Source organism: Pongo pygmaeus, chromosome 4, assembly GCF_028885625.2.
Source record: "Pongo pygmaeus isolate AG05252 chromosome 4, NHGRI_mPonPyg2-v2.0_pri, whole genome shotgun sequence".
NCBI lineage: Eukaryota > Metazoa > Chordata > Mammalia > Primates > Hominidae > Pongo > Pongo pygmaeus.
Window position 1 is genome coordinate 102,212,442 of NC_072377.2, and position 23,704 is coordinate 102,236,145.

A 23,704-nucleotide genomic window follows, 5' to 3' on the forward strand; every position below is an offset into this window, starting at 1 on the left:
ATGTCTTCTTTTGAGAAGTATCTGTTCATGTCCTTCGCCCACTTTTTGATGGGGTTGCTTGCTTTTTCTTGTAAATTTGTTTGAGTTCATTGTAGATTCTGGATATTAGCCCTTTGTCAGGTGAGTAGGTTGTGACAATTTTCTCCCATTTTGTAGGTTGCCTGTTCACTCTGATGGTAGTTCCTTTTGCTGTGCAGAAGCTCTTGAGTTTAATTAGATCCCATTTGTCAGTTTTGGCTTTTGTTGCCATTGCTTTTGGTGTTTTAGACATGAAGTCCTTGCCCATGCCTATGTCCTGAATGGTAATGCCTAGGTTTTCTTCTAGGGTTTTTATGGTTTTCGGTCTAACATTTAAGTCTTTAATCCATCTTGAACTAATTTTTGTATAAGGTGTAAGGAAGGGATCCAGTTTCAGCTTTCTACATATGACTAGCCAGTTTTCCCAGCACTATTTATTAAATAGGGAATCCTTTCCCCATTGCTTGTTTTTCTCAGGTTTGTCAAAGATCAGATAGTTGTAGATATGTGGCGTTATTTCTGAGGGCTCTGTTCTGTTCCATTGATCTATATCTCTGTTTTGGTACCAGTACCGTGCTGTTTTGGTTACTGTAGCCTTATAGTATAGTTTGAAGTCAGGTAGTGTGATGCCTCCAGCTTTGTTCTTTTGGCTTAGGCTTGACTTGGTGATGCGGGCTCTTTTTTGGTTCCATATGAACTTTAAAGTAGTTTTTTCCAATTCTGTGAAGAAAGTCATTGGTAGCTTGATGGGGATGGCATTGAATCTATAAATTACCTTGGGCAGTATGGCCATTTGCATGATATTGATTCTTCCTACCCATGAGCATGGAATGTTCTTCCATTTGTTTGTATCCTCTTTTATTTCCTTGAGCAGTGGTTTGTAGTTCTCCTTGAAGAGGTCCTTCCCTTATAAGTTGGATTCCTAGGTATTTTATTCTCTTTGAAGCAATTGTGAATGGGAGTTCACTCATGATTTGGCTCTCTGTTCGTCTTTTATTGGTGTATAAGAATGCTTGTGATTTTTGTACATTGATTTTGTATCCTGAGACTTTGCTGAAGTTGCTTATCAGCTTAAGGAGATTTTGGGCTGAGACAATGGGGTTTTCTAGATACACAATCATGTCATCTGCAAACAAGGACAATTTGACTTCCTCTTTTGCTAATTGAATACCCTTTATTTCCTTCTCTTGCCTAATTGCCCTGGCCAGAACTTCCAACACTATGTTGAATAGGAGTGGTGAGAGAAGGCATCCCTGTCTTGTGCCAGTTTTCAAAGGGAATGCTTCCAGTTTTTGCCCATTCAGTATGATATTGGCTGTGCGTTTGTCATAGATAGCTCTTATTATTTTGAGATATGTCCCATCGATACCTAATTTATTGAGAGTTTTTAGCATGAAGGGTTGTTGAATTTTGTCAAAGACCTTTTCTGCATCTATTGAGATAATCATGTGGTTTTTGTCATTGGTTCTGTGTATATGCTGGATTACATTTATTGATTTACATACATTGAACCAGCCTTGCATCCCAGGGATGAAGCCCACTTGATCATGGTGGATAAGCTTTTTGATGTGCTGCTGGATTGGGTTTGCCAGTATTTTATTGAGGATTTTTGCATCAATGTTCATCAAGGATATTGGTCTAAAATTCTCTTTTTTGGTTGTGTCTCTGCCCGGCTTTGGTATTTTTTATCCTTTTTTTCCAAGTATCAGTTTGGAGTTTTCACTCATTTGAGTGCAGGTGGGAATTTGAATCAGAACATGAGAAATGCTGGTCTGAACAGGTCATGCCAAAGCCCTAATAGGCACTTCAGCTTTATTTACATTTACTCTAAATTGATCATAACCCTCATAGCTCCAGTTTTTGCTAGCATATACACTCTTGACAATGACTTATTTGATCACTCTGAAAAACAGTGTTGCCAATTGTGTACGGATAACAAGTCTGATGTGTGATTCAGAGGCCTCAGAAAATTTTATGAGAGGGACAAAACAGCAAAATATCAAAGTATGCATTGGATTTCTCTACCTTAATCTGGTATAATTCATTTCAACAAGGAAGTGAGGATCATTTGTCAGCAGCTGTGTTATGTTAAGCAAAGAAGAAATACATGACTAAGTTCTAACTCTCAAAGGACATATAGAGAAAGCTTCTAGATCACTCCCCAACTCTGAGCTTCCTGCTCTAGTGTGTGAACAACTAGATTTTGTGCTATTTTCTATGATGAGGAACATAATATTTGGGGCTTTCTGCTAGGACCATTTAATAGAGGTAAGGTTTTTATTTTTGTTGTTTTATTCCTTCAAATCACGTTGGATACTCAGTGAAGACAAAAATAATTCACTGTAATGTAATTCTTGTATATCCCACTGCTCATGCTTTATCCACAACACACAAACACAAACACACTACACACAGAGGTACCCCATCCATAGTTCCTATTCTAATGGACTGCTCACTAAAAATGTAAAATATTTTACATTAAATGGACCTTAAAGTTTTCATGTTTTTTGCTGCCTAATTTTCTTTATTTGGAAAGTCAAATTCAAATATCAATCTTTTCTCTCTAAATTATTGGATATGCTTCTAATAAATACTGGTTTAAATGAATATAAACATTCTTAAATGGTAATTATTGAGAAAGATAAACTGGCTACTCTACTTTGAAGAGTTCTAATATCCGACAACAACAACCTTAGCTTTATGAAGGAGAGAAACCTTCTAAGGTGCTGACTCCAACCTCTGTACCACCTTCCTCCCACCAAATGCCAGCAAAGTTAAACGGTCAGAAAAAAATATATATGTTTTTATATATATAACATATAAACATATTTATATAAATGTTTATATATAACATATAGACATATTTATATAAATGTTTATATATATAAACATATATTTAATTATATATAAAATATATAGTTAAAGCAGGTTTAGGATAGTGTTGGCACACTCATGTCATCTTTCCACACCATAGAACAATTTTATACAATTGAATATACAAATATTTATGAATTGCTTTATGTATTAGTTTGCTACAGCTAGCATAACAACATGCCACTGACTGGATAGGTTAAATAATAGAACATTATTTTCTCTGTCTGGAGGCTGTAAGTCCAAGATCAAGGTGTCAGCTGTGGGTTGGTTTCTTCGGAAGCCTCTTTCTTTGGTTTGCAGATAGCTACCCTCTTGCTGCCTCTTCACATGGTTCGTGCCTCTGTACATGCACAGCCCTGGTGTTCCTCTGTGTTTCCTATTCTCCTCTTTTATTTTTCTTGTTCTTTTCTTTTTTTGAGATGGAGTCTCGCTTTGTCACCAGGCTGGAGTGCAGTTGCACGATCTCGGCTCACTGCAACCTCTGCCTCCCGGGTTCAAGCAATTCTCCTACTTCAGCCTCTGGAGTAGCTGGGACTACAGATGCACACCACCATGCCCAGCTATTTTTTAATTTTTTATTTTTTTATTTTAGTAGAGACAGGCTTTCACCATGTTGCCCAGGTGGTCTCGAACCCCTGAGCTCAGGCAATCCACCTGCCTCGGCCTCCCAAAGTGCTAGGATTACAGGTGTGAGCCACCGTGCCCGTACTCCTATTCTCCTCTTATAAGGACAACAGTCATGTGGAGTAGGGCCCAATATAACAATCATATTTCAATTGAATTACCTCTTCTAAGACCCTCTCTCCAAATACAGGCACATCCTGAGGTACTAGAGGTGAGGACTTCAACATTTGAATTTTGGGGGCATCCAGTGCAGCCCATACACCTTACTAGCAGCTAGATATTCAAAGGATATGAAAATGGCACAGTCTTTTATTTCAATGAGCAGAGCATGAACTTTTTTAAGGAGATAAGTCAGTAAACAAATAATTATATTAGAATTCAAGTAGAACAAAATGGAACATGCAAAATGTTGTTCAAGTTCAAAAAATGAAAGGATTACACCCATTTGGAAGGATCAGGGAAGAGCTCATGGAGCAAGTGGTGTTTGAATTGCCAGAATTATAAGATAATAAAATGCATTGTTTTAAGCCACTAACTGGTAATTTATTACAGCAGCCATAGAAACCTAATATAACATCCTTTATTAAGTTAAGGAAAGTTTAGATGATTCTGAGCTTTCTGAGAGTTTTTATCATTAAAGCTTATTTAATCACTTAAAATTCATTTCTGTAGCTATTGATATGATCCTGTGACTTTTCTTTTTTAGCCTTTAAATGGTAAGTCACTGATTATTTTTTGAATATTAAACTAGCCTGGCACTCCTAAAATAAACCACACTTGGTCATGATGTATTATCACTCTTTTATGTACTGCTGGATGTGATTTATTAGATGTGTTTTATTGCAGACATTTGCATCTTGAAGTTCATGGGAGCTATTCATTTATAGTTTATTTTTTCTTATATTTTGTTATCAGGACAATGAAGCGAAATGAGAAATGTAAGAGATTTTGTAGAATTGGTAGAATTCTCCTCCAAAACCATCTGTGTCTGGAGTTTTCTGAGTCCTCAGATAGTTGTGTTTTGTGTTTTGTCTGCAGATTTTAGTTATAATTAGTGTAATCAATTTAGCTATGTTCTAATGAGCCTACTCAATGTATGCTGGCGTGTGATGGCTGTGGGTAGCATTTGTTTTCACGTGGCTTGGTTTCTGCTTGATACAATGTACTTCTAATACCTGTGTATTTGTGTCTTTTCAATTGTTATTTCTTCAAGCATTATCCCTTCTCTATTTTTTTCTTTCTCCATATCATTTTCTGGGCCTTCAATTAGTCAGATGTCAGCACTTTTTATTATTTCCTTCTTATTTATTAATTACTCTTATATTTTCTATTTTCTTGTACATCTGAGTAATTTCTTTGGATATATCTTCCATTGCAATAATTCTCAATTGTACTCTACTTTGCTACTAAACCATTTACTAATTTTTAAAATTTTAATAATTATATTTTTTATTTTTAAAAGTTTATTTTATTTGTTTCTGCAATGGCAAATTTTATGTGTCAACTTGGCTAGGCAATGGAGCCCAGTTGTTTGGTCAAACATTAACAATGTTTTGTGAAAGTATTTTGTAGATGTAATTAACATTTATGACTAATTTACTGTATGAAAAGGAGATTATTCTCAATAAATTGGCTGAGCCTCTTAGTTGAACACCTTAAGAGCAAAAACTGATTACCTTAAGAAGGAATTCTGCCTCAACTGTAACATAGAAATCCTGCCTGAGTTTCTAGTTTGCTAACCTGTCCTGTGGGTTTCAGAACTGACTCTGGAACATGAACTTTTGCCTGAGTTTCCAGCCTGCCAGGCTGCCTTAAAATTTTCAAATTTGCAAGCCTCCACAATCACATGTGCCAGTTTCTTAAAATAAAGCTAGATAGGCAATGAGAGAGAGAGAGAGAGAGAGAGAGAGATAGATAGATAGATAGATAGATAGATAGATAGATAGATAGATAGATAGATGATGGATAAACAGATAAATGGTTGAATCGAGTCTATTGGTTCTGTTTCTTTGGGCAACCCTAACTTACCAAAGTAGTCTAGACATTTTAACAACTTCTTATTAATTGCTATTTTTGTTATCCCATTTTTATTTTTGTAAACATTTCCAACATAAGAATTTAAAAGTTTGTATCTGATACTTGAGATTTTAGGATCCTTAGGAAATCTACATCTATTGTTTATTGTTTTGATGACTCTCTTCCATGTCGATTTGGTTCCTTGTGTGTCTGATCATCTTTATGAGGTCATATTTGATTAGTTTGATTATGTGGATAATGTGCTGACCAAATTTGAGGGTGTTTTCTTCTTGACAGAAATTCGCATTTGCTTCTGTTGAAAGTCAGGCAGTTTTACCAAATTGAAGCTACTTCCGCCCCCTCTTTTCGTCTCAGGATGTCTCATTCAGCTACCCCTACTTTGTGTTATTGGCTCAAGTCCTAATTCAGGGACCCCTGCAAACTGCTCCCTAATTTCGGGATCAGCACCTGACTTCATGTAATAATATTCTTTGTGTTTTCTGATCATATATTTTTGGCTGCATGAGGCCTTTCTTACTCCCTGGGAGTATATATTCACCCATATATGTACGTACACATTTTATGCAGGATCTAATTATTTTGTAACAGGAAAGCCTCCTCAAAATATCTGGTCTGACATACTGCCAGCAGCACACTGCCAGTTACTGAGGATTTTGTTAACAAATTATTCAGATAATTAACAGATAATTGGGGAGTTATGGAACTAAAACATAATTTCATAATAACTTAAAATCTATAGAATTTGTTTAAAAGAAACATTTCAATACATTAAATTATATTTTAATGCTTTGAACTTTGTTTCTAATATAATAATGTCAGAGAATTCTAAACTTGGATATAAAATAGGGGGTGGCTGAACAAAATGTATCTCTAGAATTCTATAAATTCAACTTTGGGTTATTTACCACTCCAAACAGCAATGTCCAGGGTTGTATTTATCACTGGAGATTTACAGAGCAAAAAGTCTGCTTGAAACATCTTTCTATTTGGAGAAATCTTATTTTTGGCAGCAGGGGAAAAGAACAGTGATTAGAAGGACCATCAGTCAAAAGATAAAAGATTTTTTCTTGTCTATGAATCATAGATTCATGGAAACTAAAGTTGAAAATAACTCAATAAGTCATAATTTATTCCTTTCTCAAAAAAGGAATTAATGTCTCAAGAATTTAAAGGAAACGGTCTTATTTTCATTTTTTAAGATTCCTGCAGGCCTATCTTTCTTTTATAAATTATTCTAGTTATATTATGATTTGTTTGACATGAAAGTCTTTCAAAACACCAGGAGTTAGAATGGTAATATTCTGTTAAAATGTTTAGAATAGGCCGGACATGGTGGTTCATGCCTGTCAATCCCAGCACTTTGGGAGGCCGAGGCCAGCGGATCATGAGGTCAGGAGATCGAGACTATCCTGGCTAGCACAGTGAAACTCTGTCTCTACTAAAAATACCAAAAATTAGCCGGGCATGGTAGTGGGTGCCTGTAGTTCCAGCTACTCGGGAGGCTGAGACAGGAGAATCGTGTGAGCCTAGGAGGCGGAGCTTGCAGTGGGCCCAGATGGTGCCACTGCACTCCAGCCTGGGCGACAGGGCAAGACTCCATCTCAAAAAAAAAAAAAAAAAAAAAAAAAAAAAAAAAAGTTTAGAATAAAATGTAAATCAAGAAAAAAATCTATTATATAAAATTTAGAAACTTTTTATCAACTGATATTATACAACATCCTAAATCTCAAATAAAATAATAAGTAGGGTGTGTCCTAAATAGGTGCTATTTTAGATAACAAATTAATCATGCAACTTCTCATATTTGAAACTTATAGTATACATTGTAGCTTAACTTCAGAGTGACCACGAGTGAATATACACATTATCTTTCCAGCCCACAGCCCAAACTGTTCTTCAGTAGCTCATTTCCTCTTATTATTTAATTGGACTCCCTGCACCTGTCCAAAGCTCTGTTCACATTTAGTGACTAAATGGCTTTCTAAAACATAGATCTGAACTTGTCATATGACAATTCAAAATTTGTGATATTCCATTTCCCTACTTGTAAACTTTAAATACAGTTCATCTTGAGCCTAACTTTCTACTTTCATTTCCCATGTATCAGTGTTCCTTCTTCCTTCTGTGTTTCCTATGGTTTATTTATCTAATCCTTCTGCTATTCTCTAAACATGTCCTTCAATCTCTGGACTATTTGCCTTTGAGTGTTTGCCAGTTGCCGTCTCCCCTCCCTTACCTGCAACTCTGTAACCACATGCCAAAGCTCTAAATATTCCCTAAATCTCATTTCAGCTCGTATCTTCTTTGAAAGTCATTCCAGAATCCTTTTGTTAAAATAAATCTCTCCTCTGTCCCCTTCATTAATATTAATTTCTTCCTCCATTATAGCATTTAGTATAGCACTGTATTTGAGGTGTAGATGTAAATACATTAACCTACTGATTTAGGCACTCAGTTGTAGGGAATCACATAGTAGTCGTCTTCGGTTTCTTCTATAGAACTTGCATTGCATAATTTTATTGATTATCAGTTTTTTGCTAGTGGTAAGAATTAACTAATTGTTTTTATGACACAGAGATATGGACAGACATAAAAATATAGTGTATGAGTTATATATATTATTTCTGGAGTCAAAAAATTGAGATTATAATCCTTATTTAGCTACATAATAAGGAGCCTCTGACAATGTACTTAATCTCTCTAGCTTCAGTTTCCTCATAAATAAAATAAATTTACAATTATACCCAACTAACAAGATTTTTTTGTGAGGATCAAATGTTATGCTATTAAAACATTGAGCATAGTGCTTGCCATAGTAAACATCCAATAAATATTAGTTATTATTAGTTATGATTATTTTTATAATTCCAAACGATTGCTATTTAAAATAAATCACAATAAAATGAAAAAGGATACAAGTATGTGATAGAACTTGGAGACACTGTTTAGGTGTCATAGACACCCAAATCTATGTCATGTGACATATAATTTTAGGCTGTGGACTCAAAGAAGATCCTGTGACAGAAAATTGTAATTATAAATAAATCAGGAAAAAAATTAAAATTTGCCTCTAGTTTCTTCTCCCTTTTTTTCTTTCATACACACACACAAACACACACACACCTATCCCCCGCCCACCCCCACCACACACACACAACTAGATCTTTCTAGGTGCAGGCATTTCCAGCTTCTTTATTGAGTGATTTTACTGTATCTCTGCTGGAGTTACCATTGCAAAGGGCAGTTTACCAAGCCTTAACTATAAACTGCATAAACACAAGTTTCTGAAATATAGATACTACTATTCTTTGAATATGTATAAATCTAATTAAAAGGAGACCTTGGCTTGGAAAAGGCTTCTCACTTAGCATTCCAGATATAGGCATGAATCCATCCTTTTCCTTGTGGATCATCTGGGATCAGATTGGAATTTTTCGAAGGAAACATTTCTAAGCAGCTAAAGGTACCATAAGCATAGTGACAAAAAACAACTACTGAAAATGAAAATTTATAATATACCAGAGTTCAAATGTTTTAACCAATTAATCGGCAATAATTTTGGTTGGACTTGTCTCACAGAGCTTCCCAAAATGAAAGTCCATGACACCTTATCATGCTCTTAACTAATTTGAAAATCCTGCCCTAGAGATCCAGCATTTCAATCCACAAGCCATTCGGATATGAAATATGCCTCTACCCTGACAGCAGTGCACAAGCTATAAAGGATATAGAAGAAGCTACCCACCAACTACCAACCCAAATTTTAAAATGGAGATTCTTGTGTGCTAACATCAGTTAAAAAAAAAAAGGATGAAACATGCAGGGAATAAGAAAAAACATGTCATCCAGCTTCAAAGATGTAAATTAGTTCTTTTGAAGAAGCACAGATATTTGAGGCTGTAAATTACAATGTCAAATTAGATAGAAATCTTCAATATAGTTCAGTCACAAAATCATGCAGGGCTCTTTTGGACTTAATACTGAGAAAGATTGTATCTCTTGTTTCATACAACAGAGAGATGTGATGTGATAGTATTTTCCATATGAATGATGGGCCTGCACCTGGAATACAGCATTCAATTTGTGCTTGTTGGTGCCCAAAAGATCTACGTAAATTAAAAGGAGTTCAGAGGAGGTGGAGAAAAAAAATGATTGTGAGATGAGAAATTTGATGGATGGACTGAAGACAAAAAATGATATTAATACGTTTGATATTTTTGCCTAAGCAAAGCCCTTAATGGAGAATTTATTTATGGGGGAAATCCTACTAATACCAGAAAGTTCTGAGCCTTGGATTGAGCAAAGAATACAGACTTGGATATAAATTAATCTGTAAAGTTTTGGACATATACCAAAATAATGAGATGAAATTATGAGTAAACATATTATCTGTGAAAACCAATTAGTGGCCAACAAATGCTACTCAAAGTGTGGCGCAGAGGATTGCAGCATGAGCATCCCTCAGAAAGGCAGAATCTCAGGTCCCAACACAGAGCTTCTGAGTCCAGGTCTACATTTTAACGAGATCTCCAGGTCATTTATCAGCATACAATAAATCTTGGAAAATACTGGTAATATATCAAATAATACGTTTGGGGCAGGACTGAGTTTAAATTTTGACTTTGCCTCTTATTAGCTATGTGACCATGAATAAATCACTTAATCACTACATACTTGAGATTCCTCATCTGTAAAGGAATATAATTATATCAACTTAACGAGAGCTGCATTGAAGATTATTGAAATAATACAAATAAAATATTTCTCAGAGTAGAGAGGGACCTGCAAATTGTAGCATGTGTAAATGGTATAATGGCTGACTGTTTCTGAGAAAGGAAAGATGAAATGTGGGAGAAAAAAAGAGGAAATAAAAGAGAAGAACAATAAAAGGGAAAAGTGAAGAATTATTAAAAGATTATGTTCTGGACAGCAGTGAGAGCACTTTTCCATCTTTCACCTATAAAATTCAGTCCCCACACCCTGGGTATATTGTCTGCTTTATCACTCATTTTTTTTCTACTTTCTCTTTAGTATAGTTAAGTATTCTTTTGCCTTATTCTGTGACCCATACATTCTCTCAATGTGTCACACCTATGAGACCTCCCAAAAAGCAGTGACAGGAGACCTGCTTAAACCTTTTGAGTGGGGAAGTTGGAAATCATTGTACCCATGTATCTCTCCACATTCGTGTTCACTAGAGCTCTGAGTAAGCTGAATATCGTGCAATGTCAATGTCTACCTTTTTGTGCAAACTCTTGAAGAGAAGATGCACAAAAACTGTCAGAAGACATTGATCTCTGAAAATTCTACAAAATGAAATTTCCAGTTCTATTTGAGGTCTTGTGGTGGGGTCCAGAACTAGGTGAAGGGTTGATAATGAGATTGTTAAAGAAAAAAGTATTCTAACACTTGTTAAAATGATAAGGAAGACTTCATTCAGGACTCGTGGTATATATATCAAGACTATCACTGTAAGGGAGAGAGATTGGGCTGAACTCCAAAAACAGCAAAGACCGCTGAGGATTTACAGCCAATGAGCAGAATGTGGGGTCGCTGAGTAAAAATTACAAGAAGAAATAGCAATATTAGGGGGATTATTGCTACACCAATTTAGGGTTCTTGCTGAAGGTAGGTCAGGGTCATCAGAGATCAAAGGCAGGAGATGAAGAATTTGATCAGATATCAAGGGTGAGGGATCTTCTCTAAGCTGCCTGAGGATGATTTGTGCTGAAACTGAGTTATGGAGGCAGAAGACAGTACCCAAGGATGAGATCTAGTTGAAAAGAGTGGTCAGAGGAGCCTGACTAAAGTTTGGGCAAGGAAGGAGTCTTTGTCAAAGGTAAGGGTCCACAGTACACACACACACACACACACACACACACACACACACACACACACACACACACACACACCCTATATGGAAATTAAACTCCCTAAACTGCAATCAGGCAAACACCATTTTCCAGGGACATCATAACCGCAAATGTAAGTGAACAAGAAGAAAGGCCTTTAGGAAAGGGTCCAGCAAACAGCATACGGTATAATTTCAAGAGCAAGGGGATGACTTGCTCCTGCTGGCAATAACCAAAACAATACACAATGAAATAACGAAACAAACAAAACATCATCATGGCTTAGAGAAGCTGGAAAAAGGGGAAATGCAATACTGGGGTGCGTGTGTGTGTGTGTGTGTGTGTGTGTGTGACAGAGAGAGAAAGAAAGAGCGAGAATTGAAAAGTTATTATAAAACTTAAAATTAGAGAATGTATTGTTGTTAAACGATTCTTTGAAAGTTATTAAGTTCCAACAACATCAAGAAGGCAACATGACTCCCTGACTTGCTCTTATTTGTAATACATTTCTACTCACATCAAATAAAGGAGCTAAGTTGTGTGTTAATGTTAATGATGCTAATATTTTTACGGGTCCTTGTACCTCCAACGCTAGTGTTTCTAGGGCAATAGCTACTATAAAGTCAAAGTACTGTAAATTTTGTATGAAAAACTATAAATTTTATTATTATATAAATGTTATATATCATATATTAACATCCTTTACTGATTAAAAAATCCCTTTGCTACTAAAGCAGTGAAATGTATAACAAAGCACATTTTTCACTTCTACAAGTTTCTTTTGTAAAAGACTATTCAGCTTTAAGATCATTTATCTTGTATATGAAAGTGAATTTTCTCAAAGTGACTCATATTGTTATTTAAAATGCCTCTGTAATGCTAAAAACAAAGAAAAACTCATGCAATAGAATTCTGTAAGAGCAGGTAGCCCATCAAAATTATTTCTTATTGAACAAGAGTGCCCTATGGAGGTAGCCATAATTTACATTAACATGAAGTTGAGAAACATACATTTCATTAGCATAAAACCTTATACTGTACAGATACATCTTCAGCTTGTATTTCCTTTTAGAAGTTGATAAATGCAAGTTCCATAATTCAGATAGAGTAAATCTTAGGAGAAGAAATAAGATATGCCTAACAGCTGTAGCATAATTAAAATCTCATTCGCTATATATAATACTGAGAAGGTTAAGTAATTACAGAAAAGGAAGTGTATGATAATCTCTTCTTTGAATAATAGGAATTCAGTATTTGGTTCCCTACTGACAGTCATGTAACCTAAATTTAATATTTATTTGAATATTTGCTATTTATAATGTAGATACATATAATAAGTTTACTTAAAGTTTAAAATTATATTAGCACTCAAACTGTTGAGTGTAAATAATTCTTGCTTTGGTGACTTTTTTCCCACTTACACCATGTTTCAGTGAAAATTCAAATAAACATGGTTACATCATATGTGAACATTTGTCTAATTATTAGTGAGAGAAGAAAATAATGATTTTTCCCTGAGGATTTTAAGTAAACTGATTATTTGATTTCTGAGAATGAATTAAAGGCAAAACACATGTCCCTGATAAGACTTGTGTTTTAGGCCCTAGCTATCTGCAAAGCTAAAACTTTGGATGGAAGAAGGATTGGAAACCGACGTGGAATCAAAAAGGAGGCCCTCAAAATGCATCTTTCATATCCACTTTAATTCCAATGTCACTTAGAAACATTTTCACAAGAGCGAAGCAGACAGTTGCTTTATCACCTATTAACAGCTCTTTATGAATTACTTTATCTGCCGCTTTCCCAGTGGACACAGTCATCATGTGGTCATGCCTGTACTATGCATAATGGGAGATGGAGACATGGGGTGGGGTCATTATAGGACCCTGTCTGACATTATAGTGTATGTAGGTGGAATTAAGTATATGTAGGGCACAATAAAATAGAGGCTGCAGAAAGAAGAGCATTGAAAACAAGCTGTTCATTCTTGGAAATTGAGGCTAGGACCTGCCCAGTGGGGAGAAGGCTTGAAGAAAAACCTATCTTTTCTAAAAGAGTGCTTTCTTTGACTTTCGTCTATGGGACCATTATCAGTGTCTACTGCTAATGTCCCAAAGAGACTACAAAAAAATTATTTGTTCATTAATCAGTACCAAGTTTATTATTTACTGCAAGAAGAGAGACTACTACCTTAGGAGAGTCTTAGGAGAACCTTGGATGGAAAGGACAAAATTGTGACATTTGTAAGTTTGGGGAATCTAATTTAAAGGTGAGTCTTTGAATGCTGAGGGCTAGGTAGGAGTTAGGTTAAGGTTGTGATATGATAGTTTAAGATTAGTGAACACAGGGAGGATTTGAAAGGAAGCTTGAGTAGTAAAAAGTCATTTGGTGATCCAAGTTGGACAAACTATTGAAGAGTAGTCTATTGTGCAGATACATGGATTTTCAGGAAGTAAGCCTGAAATAATACAGTATTTGCCACTTTATATTCCTGGGCAAGAAGCTGTTGGAATAATAAAGTCATGCTAATTTGCAACAATGAGCTAGTGGCTGAATGATTTAAATTCTTACTGTGTTAAGAGTCTTAGGAAGCTGACAGCCTTGCTATTAAGGATAACACTTGCAAGATCTTTGATTTTTTGTTGCAAATTCATAATATTCTTATCTTTCTAAGCTTCCAGAAGTGAAGCATGGGGCTCACCACTGTCCATAGCATTTGACAAAGAGTACAATGTATGCTGCTTCTTTGATACTGATCCTGAGTATTGGGAGAGATAAAATTCAAAATAAACTGCCAGAAATTATCCATCTGCAGTGCCTTTTATTTTAACACACTGCAACCCCAATTCACTGTGCAAGAGTGGGATTGCACAGTATATTTTTAGCGGCATATGCTGACTGATAGAGGTGATATTTATTACTAATAGTATAGGTCTTATCCGACTTTGGCATACAAGAACCGCAAAGGTCTGCAAACAAAAAAAGAGGATTCTTTGACTATATGATAATCTGTATGATCAGGAGGCTTTCTAAAGGAGGAAATCAAGACAAAAAAGAAGAAATTACAAGATACATTTTTGACATTATTACATCTCTTTTCATTAATAAATATTTTCTATAAGAAAGACATAAATACTGCTGTATAGAAATCCTTGTGAATCAATAAATCTCATTACACATGAAGATATATCTAAACTGACAGCTACAGAGAGACAGCCTTTTATTGTGGAAAATACGTAAAAGGTCTCTGAGTCCCAATCCTATATGTGGAACATGTAAGACTTTTAGTAGTTCCAGCCTCAGTTTACTTTCCTTTAAATAGGAAAAAATATAAACAACATATTTTACAAATTAGTTATGATGATTAAATGAAATACTTGAAGGATATTTGAAAGTTATTTCAGTAAAGAAATAAAAGGTTACTATTAAAATTAATTCTGTATAACTAGTTATTTAACACGTAGGAAGATGGTATAAGATTCTGTTTCTTCACCAAAACAATCTGTCCCCAAGAAGAAAGTCTAAGGTTATCTCAATCATATCTCTTTGAGCTTAGTTTCTTACATTAAAAATAATGAATAACTATCTAAAAGTTACATAATGCTGATATATCAAAAGAATAACAATAGACTTAATTCAACAATCACTAAAATTGTCATTAATATCAAGCTTTTAAAATCATATTTGCTAAATCAAGTATATTCATAGTCTTTACTTGATAAACTAAAGAAAACTAGTGCATCTTATTTTTGTACTTCTTATGTTTTTAACATATTTTTTGTACATGAAATTTGATTTTTACTGAAGTTTTCTCAGTAAAACTTAAGCACAACTTAAAATATGATTGTCATTTTTCAAGAGGAACTGGAAAGGAGAAAAAATCAAATGTGTAAGGCAGGAATGACTGAAAGCAAGTTAAATCAGAACTGTTTTTCAGTAAGGACAGGTTACTTAGGTTTCTGTTGATATTGATTGTGGCAGCCTACAGACCACTAACTTATTATTTTAATTAAGATACTTAGTCTATAGCCATACCAAATTGAACATCCCCAGTCTCATTTGATTTCAAAAGGTTCCTTCATTCTCTCTTAAAATTCTAAAATTACATATAGTTTGGGACCACAGCCAGCCCTATGCAAGCTAGAGTGGAGTACAGCCCAAAGCTTTGAGAGAATAGAAATTAAGAGCCTTTCTGTAGAAGCTGGTTGATAGAAAAATGGAGAGGAATAAGAGACTGACAGGTGTGGTGGCTCACACCTATAATCTCAACACTTCGGGAGACAAAGGCAGAAGGATCACTTGAGGGCAGGAGTTTGAGACCAGCCTAGACAACATAGTGAGACTGCATATATACAAAATTATTATTATTTTTAATTAGCCAGGCATGGTGGTGAGCATCTGTAGTCCTAATTACTCAGGAGGCTGAGGAAGGAAGAGTGCTTGAGGCCAGGAGTTCAAGACTGCAATTAACTATTATTGAAACACTGCACTCCAGCCAGGTATTAAGGTTAGATCGTGTCTCTCAAAAAAAAAAAAAAAAAAAAAAATCTATGTGACAATAGTGTAATGCAGAAATTGCACTACATATTTGAATAGTCCTTTATACTTGTCAAATGGCTTTCAAGGAGATTGCCTCATGAGATCCTCATCACTGCAGAAGTGAGATTCTATACGATTTCCATTTGCAGCCTTTTTTAAAAAACGAGATTCAAAAAAGTTGAATACTTTTTCAGAGTCTAATAAATACAAAATGAGAATTAAAGTCTGTTGCCTGCTAGAATAGATTTAAAAGGCACCTTATAGTAAAGAAGAATGTGTTTCCACTTTAAAATTTTAGCAACAGATAATGATTATTTATTAAATAATGGTCGACTTCACTTTATACAGTGTTGGCCCCCTAGAGGAACTCACTTCTTTGTTCCTCACTATATCCCCAATAGTAAGCTTAATTTGGAGGATCAAGACCCAGGACAACTTTGGGCCTTGGTGCTAGATATGGAGTTTTCTATTTGGTGAAGGAGGAAGATGCAAGACCTTTGAGGCCATATTGCTTCTCTTCTCTCGGAATCCAACCTCCTTGCCTCATCTCCCTTTCTTGACCAGCATAACTTATACAGTAGGAGAGGCCTAGAACTATTTCACAGATGGGGAAAGATCTGTCTCGCTTTCTTCTCTTAGAAAATTTAACGAAAAACTTCCAGGATATGGTGAGCTGGAAGAAGTGTTTCTCTCATCCTTATAATGAAAAAGAGCCAGATTAACTTAACAGTTATGATTTTTTTCCCCATTAGAGAGCTGAGTTCACAGAGCAAACAATGGCCCAAAATCTGAGAAGAGATTGGTCCCTGCAAAGATAAGGGAAACACAAGCACATGCTTTCATGGGTAGACACGACCCAGAAGCAGACCCCTGTGAGATGAATGATGAATTCTAAGTGTGGGCTGGTGGGATAGTGTGAAGCAGCAAAGAGACCTTGAGGGACATGACATGCTCTTGTAGTCTCTCTTCCAGGAACTCAAACAGATACTCACAGAAAGTTCTGTAAGGGCATTAAGAATATGCCTACTTTGCTGAGAAAGAACAGTCATAAACGAGGAGAAACTTTCGTCCTTAGGGCACTGGAGAAAATGCAGGTCAGCTGGAAGAAGGAAATAGAGGGGAAAAAATACCTTCTCCTGGGCAAAGAGCAGGACTATGCTCACAATTGTGAGATGGGAGGAGAAGAGAATTGAGAGGACCACACCCCTGAAATCCAGGATTTGATGCCAGTTTAAGACAGAAGTTTAATTAGAGCAGCAGAGAATACTCTGCCATGATGCCTTCCACTAGCAAACGAACACACTTCGAATTACAGCTAAGAGCAGAATTTGCAGGAAGAGAACAGAAATGGAATATAAGCAGGCAAAAAGATCTTTTGGGAGGAAAAGCTTCAAGAGGCAACCTAAAGTACAGCACACAGATGAGACATTACTCTGGCATACAAAGTCTCATGCCAAACACAAGGTATGACTGCAGGAATTTGAAACCTACGGTACACTTAGTGTAACCACAGCAGCAACGTATCTCAAACACAGCCCAATGGCTAACCAGATTAACTCAAATAGAAACCATACAAAGCATGTTTTCAGATTATAATGAAATTCACATAGAAATCAATAACACTAAGGTTTTGGAAAAATCTCCAAATATTTGAAAATTGAACAACATAATTCTAAATAATCCATAGGTTAAAGAGGAAATCTCATGAGAAATTTAAAAATAATTTGAAATGAATGAATATGGAAATTCAATACATCAAAATTTGTGGTTTGCAGCAGAAATAGTGCTTAGAGGGAAATTTATAGCATTAAATGTTTATATTGGAAAAGCAGAGAGGTCTCAAAGCAGTAATTCAAGTTTCTACCTTAAAAAAAAAAGAAGAGCAAATTAAACCTAAGGCAAGCAGAAAAAACGAAATAAAGATAAGATCAGAAATCAATGAATTTGAAAACAGAAAAATGATAAATAAAAACTAGCAAAACTAAAAATTTATTTTTTGTGGCCAGGGTGGTGGCTCATGCCTATAATCCCAGCACTTTGGGAGGCCGAGGTAGGTGGATAACTTGAGGTCAGGAGTTCGAGACCACCCTGACCAATATGGTGAAACCCCATCACTACTAAAACTACAAAAATTAGCTTGGTGTGGCGGTTTCTGCCTGTAGTCCCAGCTACTTGGGAGGCTGAGGCAGGAGAATCGTTTGAACCTGGGAGACAGAGGTTGCAGTGAGCTGAGATCAGGCCACTACACTCAAGCCTGGGCAACACAGGGAGACTAAATCTCAAAAAAATAAAATAAAATAAAATAAATAAAAATTTATTTTTTGGAAAGCTAAATAAAATTGATAAACCTCTGGCTAGATTAACCAAAATGGAGGGGGGAAACAAATAAAATGAAACCTACCAGTTTCAGGAATGGTAAGAGAAGGTTACCACCGACACCACATACATTATCAGGATATTATAGAAATACTATCAACAATTCTAAAACTTAAATAAAATCGACCAATCCCTCAAAAGACAGAGACTGCAAAAAAATTAAGAAAAATCAGGTAAATGCAATAATCCTATAACTGTTAAATAAATTGAATTTGTAGTTAAAATTCTCTCCAAAAGAACCCTCCAGGCCCAAGTGATTTTGTTAGTGAATTTTATCAAATATATTAGGAAGAAACACTACACTGTTCACAAAATTCTCTGCAGAAAATAGAAGAATTCCTTGCTCGTTTTTTTTTTTTTTTTGTGGTCAATATTATTCTAATGTCAAAACCAAAGATTTTATAAGAAAATTGCTAAAAAGTATCTTTCATCAACACAAACACAAAAATCTTTAAAAAAAGTGTAACTAATTGAATACAGCAATATAAAAGAATAATCTATCTTAATCAAGTGGAGTTTATCCCAAGAATGCAAACTGATTTAACATTTAAAAATTAATCAATGTAATTCACTCAATAAATGACAAAAAAAATCATTTTAATAGGTGAGAAAAAGGCATTTGTCAAAATTCAACATGAATTCGTGATTAAAAAAAAATCTCAGCAAACTTGGAATAGGAAAGAATATCTACAAATAGATAAAAGCCTTCAAAAAATTAAAACTATACAACTAACATAATACTTAATGAGGGAAGATTGAAACCTTTCCTTTTAAAATCAAGAGCAAGGTAAAAATTTCCTTTCTCACTGGCTTCATACAAATCATGCTGGCGGCCTTAGTGCAATAAGATAAGAGAAAGGAAGGGGAAAAATGTATCTATTCATAGATGGTATGATTTTCTATGTAGAAAATTTCAAAGAATATACAAAAAAAAATCTTCCAAGAACTAATATGTAAATTCATCAAAATTACAGAATGTAATGACAATGTGTAATGGTCAATCATATTTCTATATACTAGCAATAAACAATTAGAATTTGGAATTTAAAAAATTATAATAGCACAAAAATAATAAAACCTGTGTGTGTATGTCTTGTGTGTAAACAAAATATAAGAAGGATCTATATGCTTACAACTACAAAACCCTGATGAAGGAAGTAAAAAAAGATAAATAATTGGAAAAATGTACTGTGCTCATGGATTAAAAGACTCAATATTATTAAGATTTCAATCTTTTTCCAATTTGATCTATAGAGTTAATGAAATCCCAATTAAAATCCCAGCAATGATTTTTGTTTATATTCACAGGTTTATTCTAAAATGTATATGGGAAGATAAAGAAAATAAAATAACTTATATGATTTTGAAACAAAAGAACAAAGTTAGAACACTCCCAATATCTGTTTTCAAGACTTATTGTTATGCTACAGTATTCAGGATTGTGTAGTATCAGTAATAGGACAGGCACATAGATGAAAGGAACAAAATATAAAGCCAAGAAATAAATCCATTCTAATGTAGTCAAATGATTTTGACAAAGGTACAAAGGCAAACTGAAAGAAAGGGTAGTGTTTTCAGCAAATTGTGCTGAAACAATTCAATCTCCATATGCAAAAAAATTGAACCTTGGCAAAAAAAACTCACAACTTATACAAAAATTAATTCAAAATGGACCATATACATTCATGTAAATCCTAAAACTATAAAATGTCTAGAAATAAATAGGAAAAACTCTGTGTGAATTTAGATTTTTCAAGTAGTTTTTAGACATGACTCCAAAAGCAAGATTCATAAAAGAAAAAAATTTATAACTTGGATAAATTATCAAAATTAAAATATTTTGCTTTGTAAAAGATACTGTTGACATACTTCAAAAGACAGGTCATATCCCGGAAGCAAATAGATGCAACTCACATATCTGATAGCGTACTTTTATGCAAATGTATAAAGAACCCTCAACAGTCTACAAAAATCAGCAATCAAAAATGTTCATTTTAAAAAGTGGGGATGGGATAAAGTTTTAAACAGATAATTTACCAAAGAAGATATGCAAATGAAAAATAAGCACATGAAAAGATACACAGCAACATTAGTCATTAAGGAAATGCAAATTAATCTCAAGGAGATACAACTATTACAAGTACTACAATGGTTAAAATGAAAAAAATAAGTGACAACACCAAGCGTGACAAAGATGAAGAGCAACTTGGTAGGAGGCAGTTATGTATAAATGTGTAAATGCACATTTAACACATAACTCAGCAGTGCCACTTAGACATTTACCCTAGAAAATTGTAAGAATACACCTAGAAACACTTGTACATGCGTATTCATAGGAGCCTTGTTTATCAGGTCCAAAAATTGGAAACAATGAAAATGTCCTTCAACATCTAATTGTAAAAAGAAACAGTGGTACATTTCTACAATAGAACTCTACTCAGCAATAAGAAGGAAAAGAGTATGAGTTCACCCAGCAATACAAAAGAATCTTAAATGTGTTTTTCTAAGTGAAAGAAGCTAAACTAAAAAGAGCTTTATATTGTATAATTTCAATTACGTAGCATTCTGGGAACAATGCAAAACAATAAAGTCAGAAAGGTGCCAGGGTTGGATCTGAGGGGAGGAGCTGGCCACAAAAGGGTAGCACTAGGGAATTTAGGGGGTGATGGAACTTTTGCAAGTAAATACATGACTATGCTTTTGTCAACACTCACAGAATTATGTACTGCAAAGAAAGAATTTTACTATATGGAAACTTTTAAAAAAAATAACTGGAATGTCAAGAGAACCCAAGATGAAATGTAGACTCTGGCAATTGAATCTAACTGTATTATAAATGAGTAACATCCACACGAACAGAGGTGGAAAAGAAAGGAGTTAATCTGAATAAACTGAATAACCTTAAAAAACCTTATGTTGACTGGATGATGAAAATAGCTAAATAGAAACTATAAAAAGAAGAATAAAAATAAAAATAAATGGAGTCCAAAGAAAAGCTGGTAAGAGTCGATGACTCATTCCTTATGACCTCTAGGCATGGGGAGAGCTTCTCTTTCACTTACTTGACAAGTTCTTCCTGGAATTAGCTTTGCCTGCCTCTTCTCATCACTGGAATGGTAGGGTCAGAAAAGTATAAACCCACATGAAGAGTAAAGGGTTCAACATGCCACATGGAATACTGACATCCAAGCATAGGCTGGCCTCTGGCATTGCCCAAAGGATTTCCTGTAGCTTCACTGCCACTTCACAGGTCACCCAAAGCCCCACTTAGTTTAGTTTACTGACTGACTTTGTCTCTATATCTAGATCCCTTTCTGGGGGACACAGTGATAGCTGGTTAAGGAAACTCAAAGTTTATAATTCTAGGATTTCACAAATTAGTTTTCTTTCTCTACTCCTCCTGCCTGCATTTAAGACACAGTAGACATTTTACACATATAACAAAATTACATAAAAGAAGGAAAATTGAACAGATATGTCTTTCTACTTAAGCTGGGCTGTGGTCAGTATGAAAATTTAGAATTAGAAAACGCTATACCTGATCTATGTTGCTTCGATATTGCCTTTTTATAAATCAATTCTATTCAAGCCATGTGCAAAATTCAACAGTATCCTTGCAGTCCTTTTCCTCTAGGTGAAATTTATATAAATTCGCAAGTGTTTCTAGGGAAATCGTATAGTATAAAAAAGATGATATGTGGTATGCTTGGCATTTTGTACATATAAGAAATTTGAAAGGAAGTTACTTTTCCAGCAATATGACCAAAAGGTTTCATGTACAATTTTTAAAATCATAATATTTATACTCTCTTTTTCATGGATATGTCAGAACACTTCAGTAAAGTAATTTAGTAATTATCTTTACATCCCTCTGTAAACTCTCAATTCAGGAGCTTAAAAAATGTTCAAAAGTTAACACATGCAATTGATTAATTCAGACAAAAAATAAATGACTAGAGAAAAAAGACTGTAGCAATTTCTAAGATAATTTCTACTACAGCAATAAGTATTTACTATAGCAATAGTACTTACTACAGCAATTGTTTCTTATAGCAATAAGTACTTCAAAATCATGTCTGCGTATATGTGTGTGTGAGACAGAAACAGTTTACTGACACTGAGAAAGAACACAGATATACTATATATTCTAATAAGAAGAGCACATTTGAGTAACCAAATCTTATGTTCTCTGTAATATTATTTCCAAGCACTTTCCTAATTTTCTGCATTGTAATTTGCCTAGAAATGTAATTTCTTTAGGAAGATTGAAATAATTTTCATTTTAAGGACTATATATGCAGTTTGTTTTGATTGAGGCACAGAAACTTGTGAAGTTTTCAGTGCACAATGGTCTTTCAATATATATCTTTTGACTGAATTAGAGAAGCAATCGAGTAGAGCTTATCTTATGGGGAGAGGAAAGGAGGCCACGTTAGGGCAAGAAGCTACTATCCAAAGATGAGAGATGGTAAAGAGACACTGAAATCTTAGCATAAACATCACAAAAAGCTTGCTTAGTGGGGAGAAGAAGGGACATTTTTTCCATTGAATGGTGATATAGTTTGGATCCGTGTCCCTGCCCAAATCTCATGTTGAATTGTAATCCCAAGTATTGGATGTGGGGCCTGGTGGGAGGTGATTGGCTCATGGGGTGGATTTCTCCTGAATGGTTTAGCACCATCCTCTTAGTGATAAGTGAGCTCTTGCTCTGAGTTCACATGAGATCTGATCATTTAAAAGTGTGTGACACCTCCCCCCACTCCAATCTCTCTTTCTCTCTCCTGCTTTCACCATGTGACTTGCCTGTTCCCCCTTCACCTTCCACTATGATGCAAGGCTTCACTAGAAGCCAAGCAGATACCAGCTCCACGCTTCCTGTAAAGACTGCTGAACCATGAGCAAATTAAACCTCTTTTCTTCACAGACCACCCAGTGTAAGGTACTTCTTTATGGCAATGCAATAACAGCCTAATACAAGTGGTATTTACAGACTCTGAGCTATGACTTAATTGCTTTCTGATTTTAAGCTCCATCTTTCAAAAATTTTAGTAGCTCCTTTCTATCTCTGTGTATGTATGCCTGTCTGTTTCACTGAACATCAGTTCTTTTAATCGGTAATGCATGTTATTCACCCTGGTTCCACTATAGCCTGAGCCCAGTGACTTGCAAACAACAGACACATAGTAAGTAATTATCATTTGGGTTTGATTAAATTTTACTAATGGTTCATATCTTCCTTGCATGTCTGGTCTCTTTTCTACTAAGAAAATCCCTGAACATTTAGTTTTCTTCTCTTGTTTCTCTATTTTTGCTAAACATTCTGATATTTTTGGTGACAATTTCAGGTTGACTAATTTGGGACATGGGAGGTGCAATATCCTGCC